This window comes from Myiozetetes cayanensis, unplaced genomic scaffold (genome assembly GCF_022539395.1).
Source record: "Myiozetetes cayanensis isolate MyiCay16 unplaced genomic scaffold, myiCay2020 scf5-8, whole genome shotgun sequence".
Lineage (NCBI taxonomy): Eukaryota > Metazoa > Chordata > Aves > Passeriformes > Tyrannidae > Myiozetetes > Myiozetetes cayanensis.
In genome coordinates this window covers 18,652,892-18,668,958 of record NW_026087742.1, presented here as the reverse complement: position 1 = coordinate 18,668,958, position 16,067 = coordinate 18,652,892, and the positions used below count along the sequence as shown (strand labels likewise).

At 38.8% G+C, this 16,067-nt stretch overlaps 1 long non-coding RNA gene across 1 annotated transcript in view; it reads left to right on the top strand.

Annotated features, from left to right (window-relative positions):
• Nucleotides 1-1,880, top strand: part of LOC126649397 (uncharacterized) — a 217,196-nt gene extending 215,316 nt beyond the window's left edge. Inside the window, exon 3 of the long non-coding RNA XR_007631033.1 lies at nucleotides 1,823-1,880. This is a non-coding gene — a long non-coding RNA (uncharacterized LOC126649397). The remainder of the gene's footprint in view (nucleotides 1-1,822) is intronic.
• The last annotated feature ends 14,187 nt before the right edge of the window (nucleotides 1,881-16,067 follow it).

Sequence of the window (16,067 nt, the reverse complement as noted above, 5' to 3'; positions counted from 1 at the left end):
AAGTCTTGACAACTTAACTTAATTCTTTGGGGATATGTTTATGCTTATCTAAGCATGAATTCTGAGTTGTAGTAGTGAAAGAGCTAGATGTGTAATGAGTAGTTACTTAAGAACGGGATGCTGCAGGTACCAACATCTAAGGTTGCAGAAAATTAACCAGGGGGACAACATGAGCTTAGCACCAATTTCAGGATATTTTTCATTGTTTCCTATTTTGAATGTTTGGAATTCTTGTATGAGAAATAAAATCAGCTTCCAAATGAAAATAGGAGAAGGCAGAAATTACATTTTGAGACAAAATGTATTTGAGTCAGCATAGATTTGTCCAGAACAAAATGCCACCAAGTCAGTACTACCTTTCAGCTTAGCAAGATCACCCAAACACCTAAAAGCAACAGAAGAGAATCTTGACTGAACAACAGCCTTATTAATAGTAGAAAGTAAAGGCTAACTGCTTATTTGAAACAATAGTACAAACTAGATTGAGCTAGAAATTCAGGTAAATAAGATGTATTTAATTCTAATTTGGCATACATTTCCCCCTCTTTAAATTTGAAAACAAGATAGGCTACAAAGTATTTTAAAGATAAGTACAGGATTTTAGTTTTGTTGGGGGAAAAAGAATAATTGTTCTATAATGTCTGCAGGTGACTAATTATGTTGGGTTCCTGGAGGAACTGAATTACTCTTCTGCTTTGAAATTGGAAAGATAATAAAACCATTTAATGTTGTAAAACTTAAACTCCGAACAATATCTTTACCTACAATTGCTTCAGAGTTATAGAAACCTCAATCTAGACACCTAAGCACTATCACATAGTGATTTTTGTTTTGTGTTTTAAAAAGCAAGAAACCACAAACAAACAAAAAAAAATACCAAAGCACCTTTTCCACCTAATTACACTTGTGAAACATCCCTTTTGAGATGTAACAGAGACCACGATTTATTTCTCTGCCATTTGTTCCCTGCATTAATCTTCAGGTCTTTTAATAAAGGTGGGGAACAAAGGGTCAGGATGACTCAAAGAAATGGTAATAGGATACACAGAGCTCTTCACCTGTAGGTCATTAGACCAAGTCCAGGTGGGATGAATGTTGCCTCAAACCTTTTCCACCTCTTTATTACTCTATGTCTCTAAGGCATATAAGCTGAAGGATGTTTCTGCTTTCTAGTAAACTGGTGACCAGTGCTGCAAAAAGCTACTGCCCCTCTGATCCAGGTCAGTGGCAAGGGCAGGAGTATGGGACTTGCCTTCCATGTCTAGCTACTTTGACAAGTGACAGAAACACGCTGATGAGAGCAGCAGTGAAACTGGCTTTATTGCTGCCTCAACTGCAGTGTTTTTCTTCTTGATCTATAAAAGATGTTGGTTCAGCCCCCTCAGCTCAGTAGTAACATGGTGGAAGAGAGAAGAAATAAAAATAGAAGTGGGATGTGTCTAGATCCCAACTAATAGGGAAAAAAAAGTACAAAATTAAGTGTGATATCTCTAGCACTTGATTTCCTGAAATTCCCACAAACAGGCCTGTGACTAGGTGTAGCCTCTGAGAATATGGTGGTGAAATCAGTGTACATGCAAGTGTGTAATTTTCAAGATTTACTACCAAAAAAATTGAGCCTTGTAAAACCTGCTTTACAGGAATTAAATGAGCACAAGACTGTCTGACCTCCTGTAAACTCTGACTCAAATGAAATAATGCACATAACTTTCAGCTATGATATTTGGTTGTCTAATACTTGCTTTATAAATGGTTGGAAGTATGTGGTCTTTTGTTTATGTGTTCAAAGGGATTTTCATCTCTTTTTTTTTTTTTTTTTTAGGGGCCAAAAGTACACTCTATAGCTATCGAATAAAAGAATTCAAGAACAAAGATGGAACTAGAAAAAGGACTGTCCACATCAAGGTAAAACTGATAGTTTTGCATATTCTTATAACATGAATTTCATACTGTATCCTGCAAAAAACCCCCTTGTTCTGTTTTTCCAGCACTTTTTTCTTTTGGACATTGGTAATTGTATATTCAACTGCCCTTGGCTCATCATGGAGTAAATGCCATGTAGCTCCACTCTGTCCACTGAAGTAAGGTCTACCCCATTTTGATTTCTCTGTTACCATCTCTCATCTCTCACTAAAACTAGCATAGTAACACAAATGTAAACAATTCAGGCTTAGGGGTGGTGTACTTGTGTTTTATTTGTCTCTATCAGAAGAATACTTCAAATGAAACATTCTTCTGCATGTGTTAACAAAGAAACCAAAACAATCTTGGTATGTCTAAAACTCCAAGGAATTCAGAACTGAATGTGAATTTTATGTTAAAAGACCAGAAGCAGTTCTTTAAACTTTCTGATGCTTGTAAAATGATACAGTAATTGAATTACAAAAGCATTTGTAGGGTTTTTTCCCCTCCTTTAAATGATTATATTACATGTGCTTGACTGTGCCAAATCAAGGTCTATTTGGTGCAGTTTCCTGTCTCACAGGAGCTGAAGGTGGGTGCTTTGGGAAGAACAGAGGAAAAGGGCTGGCTTCTGATATTCCCCCTGAGCCACAAGCCAGGGACTTCCTGAGTCAGAGGGCAGTTTCTTTGTATATAACAGCTTTTAGTGCATTTTTCTTCCTTGATCTTGTCCAGTTTCTTTTTGAGACCATGTAAGCTTTTAATGCATCCTGTGATCCTGTGGCATGGTGCATTGCAATAAGACCACATGCTGTATGTGGAACCTGCAATAACCCCGAGCCATGAGCAGCTTCACCTGGTTCTTGTATTTGTTTTGGTTTTGGTTTGGGGGGTTGTTTGTTGGATTTTTGGTGGGTGTTTGTTGGATTTTTTTTCCTCCAGACTGAGGACTGAACTTTGCTCTTCTGATTCTGATTTTATCAGGTTTTAACAAAATTGAGCCACATCATTAAGCCTTTTTAAATTATTATTTTAAATGGGAGGCCTGGCAACAAGCAGCCCAAGGCCTGTGATCTAGGATTTCCCAAAGGACTTATTCAGTGGAAGGGTTGCATGTATCTATTTCTGCCTAAAGTCATGGCCCTATTGTTTTGAAAATGTCTTCCATGAAAAATTACAACCTTTTTTTAGATGCCTAAAAGTAACTGTAAGAGATTTTAGATAGAACAGGTTTCAGAAAATGCCTCTTGGGGTAGTTGGTCATTGTTTTGCTGGTATATCTGGTACCTGAGGTAAGGAATCTGTTTCTGACAAATGCATTTCTACTGCGGAATTATCTCTGGCCAGGGAAGGTTGAACAGCGATTCCACTGACTATAAAATAATTGGTAGATCCCTTATTACTGGTAACAATACCAAAGCTATCTATGTGTTTGGTTGTGTACTTCAGATAGTCTTCCCCACTGGGAAAAGCATTTTTACCTTGATAACTTCTAGTAACAGCCAGCAGCCCCCAAGGCACGTCCTGATGGTGGTCAGGCAGGATTAAATGAGATTTAAGCAGCGAGGACTTACTTGCCATCCCTCAGCTGCCAAGCCTGCTCCCTGCATCCTCGTCTCTGGCTTCCCTCAGGAGAAGGGAAGCAGCATTCAGACACACAATCTGGAAATCTTGGTCACACGTGGAGCTGGAGATACCCACTCACTGCAGATACCACCGGTACCTCCTGCAGCACGCACTCCCCTCACCAGCAAGGACCCTGGAGTGTGCCTGCCTGGAAGGAAGGAGGTGTTGGAGCCTGGGTTGAATTGTCCTTGCAGTGTCAAGGACTTGCCATCTGTTTAGTGTTTATTCTGCTAGTGGATTTTCAATCTCACTGTTAAGGTTGCTAATGATTGATTAATCCAGCTCAGTGTGGACAGAGCATACCAGGCAGTTATAAACTAATTGCAACAATTTCTCTGATGCTACCTTTCACAAAATGTACTGTCTGGGGCATAAATGAACAGCAGCGGCTCCATTTCTAGTCTTGACCCTGAGCTAATTAGGGCGTATCCTGCTCCCTTCCATCCACTGAGATGGAAAAAGAGAATTTAGAAGAGGTTTTTGAAGGAAAAGTTCTGCCTAGTGTGGCGTTTTTTGGTGGTTTCTTTTTGGTTTTTTCTCCCAGTATTTTTTCTGTTTTGTTTGGTTGATTTTTTTTTAAAAGGAAAACTTATTATGGGACCTTTTGTAAACTTACTGCTGTCTGTATCCATGAGGGGTTAATCAGACTTATGAGAGCCTGCATACTGGTTCTTGAGATGAATACATTGTGTTTGACAGTGGAGATGTGTATAAGACTGAATCTTCTTCTCAGATTGGCTTGGTTTTGGGTACTGTAATTTGTTGTGGGGTTGGAGGTTTTTTGTTTGCTTGTTGTTATGTTGGGTTTTTGGGTTTTTGTTTGTTTGGGTTTGTTTGGTTGGTTTTTTTGTTTTGTTTTGGTTTTGTTTTTAGTTTTTTGGGTTTTTTTCAAGGAGAAAAAGGGGCAGGGGTGATCAGATACGTTATGCCTTTACAGTCTGTCACGTTCCTTAGTACAATGTACAGCTGATTGCAAACCAGCAATGCATGCTAATGTAGAGGTGGCAGAACCCTTTATATGTTCCTGCTATATCTTGCTGTTACACACGTAGATTGCGCATCTTTATCAGAACTGATCATTTCCAACACACATGGACTTGTTCAGATTGTGCAGAGGCAACCTTCAGTAGTGCACTGACCATAATAATGGCCATGGTTTCTTATTAGAGTCCATCCCTAATGATCAACATTAAAGTCCCCTGCATCCTGGCCATAAAAAAAAAAAAAAAAAAAAAAAAAAAAAAATTAAGAGATCAGTAGCTAGGGAACTGGGAATGGTGTGGAGGCAAGATTTTGCAGTTCTGTCATCAGCAAATTTGACTAGAGAAATTCTTAGCAAATAGAAGTCAATTTGCTCTTACAACTGTATGCATCCATTTATCCAAACCACTTGGTGCTTGCTCCATGAACATCTGGAAGGAAAATGAGGGTGGATGTGGGGAAGAACGCTTTCAAAAGAAACAATCAACGCTAGAACAGAAATCAGAGCTTTTGCATTTAAAGCAGTTCTCTGAAACTGTAGACTAATGTGATTCTAGGCTGCTCAGATTCTAGTGTTAACATGTCTCTTTAGGTTTTGATGACAGTTAACATAAATATTAATGAAAATTTCATTAAAACTTGATTTCATACAATAGTGGATTATTCTTTTTATTCGTTCCCTTGTGCTGTCATTCCCTGTTCAACAGATGCATCATGCAAAACTGCCATGTATGACAACCACTTTATTACATGCACCGAAAAACAAAACATTTTTCAGATTACAGGCATTTGCACAGAGTGAGATTAAGGTGAACTCACGTTTGAAGAAATGACTATTGATTATCCTGCAGAACAGTGTAAGAGTGCAACAGGAGAAACTGAAGGACAAAGCTGAAGGACAGCTAGTATGAAAGGTGAACAGAAGATTACTGTATTTCTAGTTAAAAAATTCTTCCTTTTGTTCCTTCTGCTTTTAGTATTTATTGCTCTATGTTACTTTTCTTCAACCATATATGTCATGGCAAAAAGTAAAATTAATTTCCAGCTACGTGTTTAATATTAGGTTTACAGCGTAGGTTTTATGTTATGTATCTTGTTTGTGTTTATGTAGCACTTGTTGATGGGCAAACTAGTATTCTTCACTTTCTTTAATAGCTTTACTGTAAATGAGTCCTTTACAGAAAATACATAAATACTGTGATTCCCAGCATTATGATGTCACAGCACCTATAAATACTCAAAGTACAGAAATGCATCCTTCTAAATGGAGAGTTTATAGTACTCTTGTGGATACCTTCCAGCCCGAGGATGAACAGCTCATAATTCTTTTTTGACAGAATAAATAGGAAATCCATGAAATCCAAATCAAGTTCTGTAGAAAGACCCAGGCACCCAGATCCATATGCAATACTTCGCCTTGTACATGTCTGAAATGCTAGCAGACTTAATTGTTATGCCCTGGGGAATCTTCAAAACTACTGTTGGCAGATACAAGTGATGTTAACAAGACAAATATGTCTCAGTATATTTACCAGGTGATTACTGCTGTTTCAAAAGCAGTAAATTATTGTATTTATTAATCTGTGATGCTTCCATGGGAACAAAAGGCAAGCTGTATTTTGAAATTTTTTCCTTTCCTTTTTTTTTTTTTTTTTCAGTTTGAGGGACGGTTAAGGATAGGGAAATGGGAAGAGAGAAGCAGGTTTGGATGATGCTATGGCAGCAGTCAAGTTGCATAGTTTACCATTAACTATGTTTCAACAGCAACATTTAAAATCACAAGGTTTTCATTCTGTGTATGCAAGTGATTTGTAACGCCATATACCCTATGTGATAGCATATGTAGTCTCCAAATGTTTCATCTAGGCATTCTGTTTTTTAAATCACTGCAATATGTTGAGCAAGCAAAGAACTTACCATATAACTTGATTTAGTGTGTGTTTGTTTATATTTACAAAATGTTAAATATCCTATCTCCTTTCTCTCATCTGCACTTCTTTTTCTCCCTGTTTCCTCTCCCCTCTTCCCCAAGATCTTATTAACCAACACTTAAACTATGTTCCTTTATGTTCTGACTTTCGTAGTATTTGGCTTAAGGTAACTAAATCAACCATACATATTCAACATAAAATCTTCAACCTAAAGCTCCTCATGAGAATGAAACAATATCTTTCCCCTTTCCCCTCATGCTTTTTAAGCCTAAGCTTCGTTTGAGGATGATCAGGCATAGCCCTGCATGGAGGTTATGTGGGTAATATGACCACTGATGTACTAATTCTGCTTTTTCTTACTTTCTCTCCCAACTGGAAAAAAAGCCCTAAAAGTTTGAATATAATTTTGAAAGCTTTTGCTGGTATTCAGGAATTTCTACTTTTCCCACAATGTACAGACCAAAACTAAAATAACAAAATCAAAGGCATACTTATTAGCAAATGCCAGAGTTAAATTTTAAGTGCTAATTAGGTCTTCTTGTACAATATCTTACAAGGTAGGTGGGATTGTATAACATATTTAATTTTTCATTTGTGAAGCCCCACCTTGTTTGCCAGATGTGCAGTACTTGTGTGATGAGCAGCAGCTTTGTTTTTTCCCCATCCTTCAGTACAGGTGTCTAAACCTCACCTGTTAAATGCTATTTAAAATTGACTTGGGAGACAAGCATTATTGGATTTAGTGCTTGTTCTAGAATCTACTTACAAAAAGATGCTTATTTTCAGAAAAATGTTGTGAACTGAAGTCGTGCATGTGGATCAGGGCAAGCCCAAGCACAAATAACAGGCTGGGCAGAGAATGGACTGAGGGCAGCCACAGGGAGAAGGAAGACTGGGAGACAAGACTTGGGAGGACTGGTGGACCAGAAGCTCAGCATGAGCAGGCAATGTGCACTTGTAGCCCAGAAAGCCAACTGTGTTTTGGGCTGCGTCCAAAGCAGCGTGGCCAGCAGGGCCAGGGAGATGAATCTTCCCCTCTGCTCTGCTCTCGTGGCACCCCACCTGGTCTCATGTCCAGCTGTGGGTCCCACTGAGATAAGGAGATGGACCTGTTGGGGCAAGTCCAGAGGAGGGCCCCAAATGTGATCAGAGGACTGGAGCACCTCTGCTATGAAGACAGGCTGAGAGAGTTGGGGTTGTTCAGAAGAGAAGGCTCTGGGAATACCTTATAGCACCTTCCAGTACCTAAAGGGAACCTACAAGAAAGCTGGAGAGAGAGGTTTGACAAGGGCAAGGAGTGATAAGACAAAGGAATAATGGTTTCAAACGGAAAGAAAGGAAGTTCAGATTAGAAATTAGGAAGAAATTCTTTATTATGACAGTGGTGAGGCCATGGAATAGGTTGGTGACAGAAATTTTGGATGTCCTGTTCCTGGAAAAATACCTAGGCCAGATTGGATCTGGGCTTTGAGCAACCTGGTCTAGCAGAAGGTATCCCTGCATATGGCAGGGGAGTTGGAAGGTGACGATCTTTGAGTGTCCTTCCAATCCAGGCCATTCTGTTATTCTATAGTACTGTGTATAATGTATCAAATTAACACCTTTGGGTGTCTGTGTAATGCCTATGGAATTTGTGGGTTTTTTCCTTCTTTTATAACATACTTAGCATTAGTTAACGCTGTACATAGATAATATACCACTTCTATTTTATATATAGAAACATGATTCTCATTGAGCAGTTTGCAGAGTACAAGCACAATTCCCAGCTGCAGTTGTGAGGGATCAGCACTTCTTCAAATCTTGTTTCAAGACAAACATGAAAATGGGGAACACATGATGAGTAAACAGCAGTAAAACACTCAACTAGTTGAGTAACTTCCCTTGCTTGAGATAGGAGCATTAATTCTAACAGAGTAAGAACACTGTTGTTTGTTTTCATTTATTTCTTCCTCCCTAAATTTTGCCCTCCATTTTCCTCCATCCCTTCTGGTCACTGAATAATGGGGAAACTCCAGGAAACTTTAGTGCTACATATGGAGTGATAAGAGCTCAGTGAGCAGAGTCCTGGCCTCCACTTCTCATATTCATAATTCTTGGGTATGACTCATCATACCCTTTGGTCCTTGCTTGCACCTTACTTGTTGAGAATTTGTTGTTTTTCTGATGTGTCAGTTTATTTTCCTGCTTAATCTTCTTACCCCCCTGTTAGCCTTACTTTGTTTCCCTTGTTCACCCTGTTCCCACTCTGGCTGCCTGTTTTTTTTCTGACACAGCTGCAGTTATAGAAATAACATCTTTTTTAGTTCTGTGGAAAATTTTAACACAACTGTGCAGCATTTTCAGCTACCTCAAGACTACTATTAGTCAAGAGAACATTACAAATAACAGTCTCACAGTACTGTACTGCTGGAGACAGTGTAATTGTAAGAATAAAAATCAACATAGAACTTGTCTCAGTGACAGGATGCCTGTGTTTGATACTGGATTTCCAAATACTTCTGGTTTTTGCTACACTTGTCTCCCTTGGCATGCCTGTTTTGAGCAGGAAAGAAGCTTGAGAAATTTTTAAAACCTTTCCCTTTTATGGAAATGGGCAAGCCTTCAGATTTCTGTGTAAACAAAACAGTATTAGGCGAATGCTGCTGGCAGAGCCTGGAAAAACACAGTGTGTTTATTGTTCAGGATAGAAGAATATTCTGTTGGTGTTATTGGTAGGAGGCTCGAGAAGGGATAAAAGGTTTTAGAGAGTGTTATCTCACATGGAAATGCTTTGGAGATATCTGCCCTTCGTAAGATCAAGTGCTTTCTGAAGACAAAGAATTTGTGGCTCAGAAATGTTTTCAGGAGCCTTGGGGATAAACGACTTCTGTCAGAGATGATTTAGCAGAATCCGGAGGGGAAGTGACTCCATCTGATGCACCATAATCATCATCCCAAACACCCCCTTAATTTCTATGTGGAATTCTATCAGGGCAGTCCCTGGGGGCTGCCTCACTGCCAGCTCTACCCACAGACACCCAACTGAAACACTGCACATGGATGCCTGTTTACTGCAGTACAAATCTAGAACATCTGCTATAGAATCACACAGATGTACCTGGTAGCAGATGGGCTTAAATGGGCCTTGCATGGGGCTTTCTGGTGAAACAACGTCTCTTTCTGTTCTTATGGCTACTTTCTGGTAAATTTAAATAAAGAGTAGAAACTGCAAAAGAGCATATAAAAAGTGTGAACTCCTCAGATTTCTTTTTCTGACAACCACCTGATATTTTCTTTCCTTTCTAAGATAACTGTAGTTAACTAGTAGATGCCAAATATATTATTTAAGTCTTTCCTATAACCACTGAATTTCTGCTGTGCAGAACTCATTCTACATAGCTGTTACCATCTGGTGGTCATGCTTGCTCTTACCATCTGTCATTGAAGCATCAAGTTAAATGTCAGATATATCTTAGAATCACAGCTTTGCAGCTGCCCATTTTGAAGACCTCCATCTTTCATACTGCTTTGTATCCATTGTCTGTGTCTCTTGGAAGTCATACTTCTACTTGATGCCTTTGACAGAGAGTTTACAATAGCCCAGTAAGAAACTGCAGAAGTGCATAACCTTGATGCAGCCAGCAGAACCACATGGAGATGAAAGAAACTGCACACATAATCTCAGCTATAATTCTTTTTTGAAAATGAATTTCTGATTTTGAAAATCAGCTTTTTTCATGGGTTTCCCCCCACCTCGTGTATCATTTCTACTGTGATGACATTGTTGCATGTACTCTTTCTGCACTTCCACTAGTATGGTTTAGCACACTGTAAACTTAACTTTAATACTGAAACCTTCCCCAATTTTAACATTGCTTGTCCTCTGACCACAGCTGAAGGGAAAGAACTACCTTCCCTTACATCTGGTAAGAATTTAGCCTATTTTCTCACAAAACACTGTGGAGACATTGGGAATCTCAATTTTCAGCTTTAACAACACTTGTTCAGTCATACCTTCTTGACCTGGTGATTAGCCTGACCACACCATTCAGCCTTGAACTTCTTTTTACATCCCCTGATTCTTACAGGAGCATCTTTTCTGCTTCCTCTGGCTGTGTGGGGATCAAAAGACCAGACTGAGGTGTATCTGGCTGTTGTCATAGAGCTAGTATGAGCACTTCATGAGACCTCAGAGTGCTTGTGGAAGGAAGGCGAAGAACTGGGACAATGCAGCAATGTAAAGGCTTGAAGCCTAAGTTAATATCTACTTTGGCATTCTTAGAACAGTAGGACCAACTTAGGCCACTCCTGAAATGTTTGTGTGAACAGTATGGACATATCTAGTTGTGGATAGTTTGGGCAGGGAGATAGGCCACACGGTGTGGTTACAGGTGTTTTTATAAAAGGTACAAAAAGAAATGTATGACTGTACTCTGATCCCTTTTGCAGATTTTTCTGACTCAGTGGCCACCTAGTCTGTGGTGTTGGAAGTTCAGATTTTCATTTGTTTTGTCAAGAAGAGGGAGGTAATTCTAACCACGTAATTGATGGCATTGTGTGCTCGCTTTGTATACACAATGCCCATAGATCTGGGCTTTTGATAAGTCTGGCATCTGTATTTAAAATTTACCACTTCCACTGCATTCAGACATAGCAGGTTATCTGCTTAGGTGCAAATTAAAGGTCTAGGCTAGGCTACTGCCAGATGATTTGAAAACATTCTATATCTTCCACTAAAAGAAGATTGTGAAATAGTTCATGGAAACTTTTACTTAAGTGTTTAAAGATTTATCATCCTGTTTATTATGCATGGTTAAAACCAGTGAACCTATGACAAGGCCTTTTAGCTTGGATTGAAGTCTCTTTCCTTTGTGAAGATCAATCCTAAACGTCCTACATGGGTTTTGTATTTTGTAACATTTTGCACACCCTAATTTTATTCCGCTTCACTGATATGAGTAGTTCTCTGAATTGAACTGAGATAACACTAGGTTTGTGTGGAATAAACACTGTTTTCAAATAGGAAAGGAAGAGTAATTGAAAGAGATATTCTCTGGCATTTTCATATCAAAGTAATGCTTTGTTACTGTGCCAGCAAATATTATTTTCCCGCTCTGTCAAACAATGCCTTTAATGTAGCAATGAACTAACTATTAATCCTATGTTGATAAGTGTGGTCTTGTTTTTCTTGTCTCGGTCCCTGATGAGTCCAGTTAACAGTTTCCTTGGCCCCACACACCCCTGTTGAAAGAGCCATGTGTTTTTTGAGGCCTTATCAGTTTGCAAACTGGCAGAAAGTATCTGAGCTTATCTGTGCTCTCCAGTGGTTCCACGTACCAGCACATTGTTTTGGGTGTTTTCAGGTTGTCTACTTTGGCACCCATCTTCAGTTGGATGGTTCTCCCTACTGTTGGCAATACAGAGTACAGAGCCATCTCTTTCTGCTCTTCTTCTTTTGTCTGAATTTCTCGTTTTCTTGCTTGGGTGCCAGCAGCAGGTCTTGAGTAGCTGAGCTGCCCTTGCATGGATCCTGCCATGGAGAGCTGAGCTGTGCCTCTGCTATGGCATCTGCACTTCTGCCTAGCCATGATCTGTGCTTTGCCATAAAGCTGCATCTTTTTATCCTTTGTTAGTTTTTTAAATTATTTTTTTCTTTTAAATCTACTTTTCTTCCCCCCCAAACCTGTAGGTACAACTGTACTTATGCAAATGAGCATAGGTGGGGTACATTTCTACTTCCTCTTGAATCTCTATGGCCTGTGTCCCAGGTCTTTCCTCTTTTTCTTTTCCAACCCATTTTATATAGCCTTCATAAAACACCCATCTTGAAAATATTTTCTCAACTCTCACCACTGGTGAAAAGCTCCTACCATTTCTCACCTGTATGAATAGGATGCTGTTTCTAGACAGTTTTTACCCACACACACTCCTTGCTTTCATTGTTTTTCCCAGCTTTGTTCTCTGAAGTACCATGTGAAAAAACAGTTAGAGATAGAAAAAAACCTTTTTGTGACCTAAAATATTGCTTCCTATGGTATTTTCTTTACTACTTCATTGAGTCTTGTTCTAAAAATCTCATATGGTAGGATATCTTCTACAGACAATCCTGTGGTCTAATTTATCTTGTTTTTTCCCTGATGTTCAGCCCCAATGGCCCATTTTTTTAAAAATTACTTCCCATTACTTGCAGTTATATGCTCTTAGACCATTCAAACACTGTTGCATTATCTTCTTGCTTTCTATGGCTCCTGTGCCTTTTCAAGTACTCTTGTTGGGGTTTTTTTATGCCTGATTCATTAGGACTCTGTCAAGTTGCATACTGTTGGGGTAACATTTGCCTCTGAGTTTGTAATTTGGTACAGAGGTATAACAGAGCAAAACTAACATGAGTCAGTGTGCAGGGTTGGGCTTTTAACTTTTTGAATACCTGTGTTCATTTCTATGTATTCTGTGAACTTTTTTTCCTGTTGTATTCCACTGAGTTCCCTGCCACAATAATAGTAGTTTTTCTCTCTTCCTCCCAGCTTCCTGCACTAAGGTACAAAGTGGATTTCACAGAGCTTCCAATTTCTTGTGGCCACGAACCTGCTTATTTTAAAAGTGGACTAATCTCAACGATTTACCAGTAACCTTCAGTCTACAGTTAGAATAATTGCTTCTAAGTATATTTAGAACAAAAACTAAATTCCTGCCTAAATGACAGCCTGAAATATTCCAGCTGAGTGATAAGCATGTTCGTCTCAAGAACTATTAACATTTATTTTTTTCAGTACGGTTTTCTATCTTCAGATTTTTATCAGTTTAAATTACCACATTCCTAATGTTCATGTACTAGCAAGCAGAATTTGGCCTCTACTCCATCTTTCATATTCTCTCTTTTTAATTAATTTATTTATGTGCATATCTATTCTAAAGACAAAGTCATCAATCATAGACTACTGGAGCCTTTGAAATGTTTAAAATTATAAGGACATCAAAGATGAAACTAGAAAATATTATGTTGTAACTGTAACTGCTATCTTCGTCTGTACCAAGGTATTACATAGTCTTGTTTCAAAATCCAGGGCAAAGACAGAATTTGTTAAGGTCGATACCCGTGGAAATAGAGGGATTTTGAATAATTTCCCAATTTGACCTAAGAGTTATTACAGTCCCTGATATTTTACGAGCTTTTACTGATACTGTTGGTCCTTCATTTTTAGAAATACAAAGGACAAGATGCAGATATTGTTGCAGTAGACTGACAGGTGAGGGAAGCGAAGAAAGCTGCTAACCTCCACTCATATTTGCTTTCTTGGTAAATTTGAGTGGTAACCTCTGTTAAAGCAGTCTTACAACTTCAGCATAATTAAATTGATGCAGGCATTATGGCAGAGTAATATGCACATGTAAAGGAAGTTTGCAGTCTTTTGGCCACCCAAAGATCACAGGGAGAAAGATCATAGGTGGTACTGCTGTAGGATGATCCCCTGTTTCTGACAATTGCAGATAAGAATCTAGAAAGCATAAGGATACACTGGTGCCTCCAGCTGTGTAAGAGTAACATAATACTTGTTGCATCTTTCCAGCTAATTGTCGCTTTGGCACCAGGTTAGTTAAGTGGTTTAATATTGAGCAAGAAAAAAATTGTCTGTATGTGGAAAGCACACTGAGAAGATCAGAGTGCATTGGACCACTTGGAAGAGAAAGGATGAATCACTATGTATTAGATTAAGATAGTGTTGTAATGACTTTCATTGTAACTTTTTTTTTTTTTTCCCTCTGGGAGAAACTCTGTATATCATTCCTTATATGAGAAGATCAGGAACTACAATGAGAAGTGTCTGGTGTGCAAATCCGAATAGTCACATGAGAAATGGAATATTAGATTCTGGGTGTCATTTGTCACCGTCTGCAGATGAGTATACTGAGGGGATCTCACAGCTACCTTTTTGGGAATCTTACAAGGAGCCTTCATGTTCCCCAGTAACACAGGACTGTCTATGACAAAGATCTTTTCCATGAGTTTGAATCACAAGTTATGGCACAAGCATGTCTGGTGTGTCTCGAAGTGATGGGGTTCTCCCTGCCTGTGCACATCCTATGGAGGTTACTGACATGCAAAGACAGAAGTCCTCTCTGCTCCAGATTTTTTCTCTGGAGTGTGTCTGTGGCCATGGAATATTCTTCTCTTGAGGGTAGTAGTGTACTGCACCTCAACATATCATATCATTAGCTTTTCACATACAATGTACCAAAGCCTAAAGACACGGGGGGATCTCTTTTAGTAGTGTGTGGCTTTTGGTAATATGCTACCATTTTATCTCTTTTCTTATGTTTAGAGGGGTTTTGTGCAGGGTGGATTTCTTTTTTAGGTGTTTTTTTGAGGGATTGGGTTTTGGTTGTCAGGTTTTTTTCTCCCCCTGTTTGGGAAGTTCCAAGCAATTGCCTATGTTGGCAAGAAATAAGAAAGAGAGAGGTGGTGATTTATGATACATCCAGACTTCTTTCTTTCACCTGCATATAATAAGCTCTTGTCTGGGGTGTGCAACAGAATAGCTACTAATGGTTGGTGTTCTCCTGCCTCAGTACTTCAGAGCTTAAAGTTCTTACTTTTGTCCATAAAATAAGAAAATGAAAGATCTGAGTAAACTTGCATGAGTGGTGAATAATTTTTTAACATTCTGAATATATCATCCTTTGGGAAGAATCTCAAGGAATAAAAACAAATCTCTGACATACTTAAAAGGTTTGAAACTGGATAGCACTTAGCGAGTCAGTTAATCATTTTCCTCTTTCTGTTGGAGATATATTAATGTCTGCTTTGATCCACTGGGAATTTCAGTAAGATACATGGGTTGTGTACAATGAATCCAAAGGCACTGAATGCTGTATTTTTCCTTTTCCTTGTCTTTAAGAGGCAAAATGTAGCAGAAAGCACAAAATTCAGAGTAACCCTCTCTGTTGGTAAGAAAAATGTTAGTGGTTATGAGAAACTGTCTACAACTGGAGGGGGACTGTATCCAGACACATTTATTTTACCCTTTCAATTTTGTTAAGGGAGAGGGAAGGTGAGGAAGTGTTGAGGGTTCCCAAGCAGAAAAAACAGCATCTGTTTGTGTTACGTGCTTACTGGGAGTCTGTTTTGGAGATGTGTCTAAGAAGAAGTTACAAAATTCTATCTACAGTTCATCTCTGCTGATGTAAGAATCTCATTCTAGGCACTCTTCAACCTTTGGTTGGTGTTAAAGGCTGCATAGGAAGACTAAGAACAACAGAGGCAGGCAACAGAAGTAAAAAAATCTGTGCTTTTGAATGTGAATATTTAAATTTTCTGAAGCCAGTAACATCAGTTGATTTCATATGAGAAAGGTAAGGGTATTTTACAAGGGAAAGTCAACAAAACTGAAATGAACTGGACTTAGAGTTCTCATTTGATGTGTTGGATATGGCTTTAGTAGAAGATATGTGATGGGAATTTGTGTTTAAAAAGTGAAATTTCATTTTTTGCTTTCTAAAGCTCTTCCTTTAGCTTTGGAGAACCGTAGTAAATCAAAGATGAATACTGCAGGGAGAGCTAGTGTAAGTGATTAGCATTACTTGCAAAGGAAATGTACCTAAATTAGAGTTATTTGCAAAGAAGCAACCTGAAAATAGATTAAGGGAAGC